The sequence below is a fragment of the Brassica oleracea genome, chromosome C8 (genome assembly GCF_000695525.1).
Source record: "Brassica oleracea var. oleracea cultivar TO1000 chromosome C8, BOL, whole genome shotgun sequence".
Lineage (NCBI taxonomy): Eukaryota > Viridiplantae > Streptophyta > Magnoliopsida > Brassicales > Brassicaceae > Brassica > Brassica oleracea.
Genome location: NC_027755.1, coordinates 5,325,651 through 5,328,531, shown reverse-complemented (window position 1 = coordinate 5,328,531; position 2,881 = coordinate 5,325,651). Strand labels below are relative to the sequence as shown.

The following is a 2,881-nucleotide window of genomic DNA, read 5'->3' as shown; positions in this document are numbered from 1 at the left end:
TTTTTTGGTGTTTGGGATAATCTTGGATTGGTGTAGAGTTCTCAATAGCTAGAGAAAAGATCCCTTTTGACGATGCTAATGGCGGATTAAGCTCTATCATTCTTATATGGAGATTTTGAACATCCAATCGTCCCTTCTTTGTTCTGTTTCTGTAATGAGGATTCAAGTTTTATGTTTCAGTTCTTTGTGTTAGGTATAATCCTATGTTCAGGCAAGGAGCAGGATAGATTAGCTGAAGGGTTGGGTCACAGTGTAGCTAAGATTATCGTTTGATATTTTCTAACGTAGATATAAGGTTCGAACTTAGAAGAATATGTTACAAATAAAGAGCGCTAATCGTGGTCATTTTTCTGCAGGTACGGAAACTATCCACCTGAAGCAACTTGTGGATATAGTTGCAAGCATAAGAAAACATTGGAGGAGGATCCTTCTGCTTTTGCATTTGATGAAGTTTATGATGACATGAAACACAGAGACATTGTTCCTAAACTGCAAGATCGTCAAGACCTCAAGGTAAATGTTAAACCTTCTTTTTTTAGTGTATCAGTTGATATCCTATTACTCATTTAATTCATGGAGACTTGAAGCTTGTCTGTAAATGTAAATTTGTGTTTGACTAGCTTTTCTCGGCTTTTAGGGATATTATATTTTTCATGATGATGGATTAGTTTTGCTTCATGATGATAGATTAGTTTTGCTTTGTGATGAACTTTAGTGTTGTATGATCAAGAGTTAACCAAAATAAGTTTTGATTGTGATAAGTAGTTGACATGTGTTGCAGGATCTGGTAAAGGGGTTTCAGACACTCCCGTGACGCTCCATATTGCAAATGCAGAGCTTGCTCCAACTCACCCAATCTGTCTAGGTCTGGCACTGAACTGATGAGTTATGTGCAGGCTCCAAAAACTTCACAAGATAAAATGGCTACTGAGCTTCAAGACAAATAGAAAATACTTGCAAATCAGATGATCAAAATGCAAAGTTTTGTCTATTGTTTTTGATTCGTTGTTGATCCTTACCTGTAACATTGTTTTAAGACTGCTATGTTTTTATAAATCAATTTGTAGTTTACAAATTATGGAATATATTTTTTACCAATTAAAAGGAGGATTAACAAAGGAGTGATATTTATGTTTAAAAATTAAATTATATTTTATATTTATAAAGTTCCTATTTAAATAAATTAAAGATTTTCATATAATTATAGGGTTTGGAGTATAGTGTCTCGGGGTTTAGTTAGATTTAAGACGTAAGACCAAACTTTTAGATTAAATTTAAAATTTGAAATTAACTAATGAAAAAAGAGTTTTAAAATTTTTAGTTATAGTTTATGGTATATGATAAATTTGGGATATGATATATATAAGTATAGTTTATGGTTTGAGGTTTAAAATTAATATTTGAAATTAAATTTATAAAAATATAAATTTTGAATGAAACTTAAAATCTAAGATTAAAATAAGAAAATATTTAAGTTTTGAGGACTGTGTTTAAGTTTTAGTTTTTAGGGTTTAAACCCTAATCCCTAAACATAAACTTTAAAACTTCATTTTTTCATAATATAGCTATAATCTTAAATTTAAATTCAAAATTTAATTATTTTAAAATACAATATATAATTTAAATTCTAAACTTTATACACTAAATCATAAATCTACACCCTAAATCTAATCTCTAAACCCCAAAATTAAACTCTACATACAAAGTCATAAATTTAATCTTTTCAAATTTAGTAAATCACACAACATCAAAACTCAAATACAAAAATATAGATTTCAAATTTTAAATTATAATATCAAATCAATTAAAGTTTAGCTAATTTAATAATAACTATAAATAAATAAAAAGATAATATGTATTTTTTTTTGAGCCATTGATTGATTTAGATCAAATGTCCAAAATCATTCTCTCAGCTATCCTCATCCTTTTTTTCTATTGGTTTGGCATGGATCACTTTTTCCACCCTTGGATAATATTGAATCAACGCTCAAGATTAATTGTACTTTTACATTTGTTTTTTAATTATTTTTGAGATCTGAGATCTCGTGTTTGAGAAGAGAGAGAGAGAGTTACAGAAGCGAAAGAGATAGAGAGAGATGGAGTTCGAGATGGTAGAGTTGTGTCGGAGAAGACATGGGAAGGGGCTCGATTCCGTCGCACTCCGTTCGATTCTGTCGTAGTCTTCACCACCACCACCATGGTCACCTCTTTCTCTCTCTCTGTCTCTCTCTCTCTGTTTTGATTATGTTTTTCTTTGTGGGCAGAGCTGGTGGTCGTGAGCAGAGGAGACAATACGGTGGTACCAAGGACTGGTATGTCTCTGGTCAAGATCTGCGTTGGCTTCACCTCCTCACCACCACCACAGGTAAACTCACTTCACCTTCCTCTTATATTCTTATAAATTTGTGATTGATTTTTATTTTGTTTACAGATTTGTTAAGGAGCAGGGAAGTAAAATCAGTGGTGTGACATAGCGGCGACTCCGGTCAAGCGTGATGCAGCAGTGGTGCAAGCCGGTGGTGGGGTGGTGGTCGTGCGGTGGAGATGCGGCGGGGACTGAAGAAGATCGTCTGATTGTAGTTTGGTGGGTGTATTAGGTTTAGTTAGGGTTAATTACTAAACCAATTTGTAACTGTAAACCAATGTAATTGTAAACCAATGTAATTGTAAACCAAAATTCAATTTATAAAAATACCAATTTATTATTTTTAGTCAACTTAACCGATTTAATTATAAATTAGTTTTAATTTATGTTTTAAAAAGAAATTAAACATACATTCCGGATAATTTATATATATATAAATATACATATAATTCAATGGTGAAAATGTATTATCAAGATTCATAGATAAATGCTATTATAATCTTCATTCTATAATAG

The 2,881-nt window shown here is 31.5% G+C and overlaps 2 long non-coding RNA genes across 2 annotated transcripts; both read left to right on the top strand.

Annotated features, from left to right (window-relative positions):
- Window positions 1–356: 356 nt before the first annotated feature.
- On the top strand, window positions 357–1,104 carry LOC106310478. Its single transcript, XR_001263796.1, has 2 exons — window positions 357–513; window positions 782–1,104. It is a non-coding gene; the product is annotated as an uncharacterized LOC106310478 (long non-coding RNA).
- A 938-nt stretch (window positions 1,105–2,042) lies between these two features.
- LOC106310480 lies at window positions 2,043–2,666 on the top strand. The gene is made up of 2 exons (XR_001263797.1): window positions 2,043–2,365; window positions 2,432–2,666. It is a non-coding gene; the product is annotated as an uncharacterized LOC106310480 (long non-coding RNA).
- The last annotated feature ends 215 nt before the right edge of the window (window positions 2,667–2,881 follow it).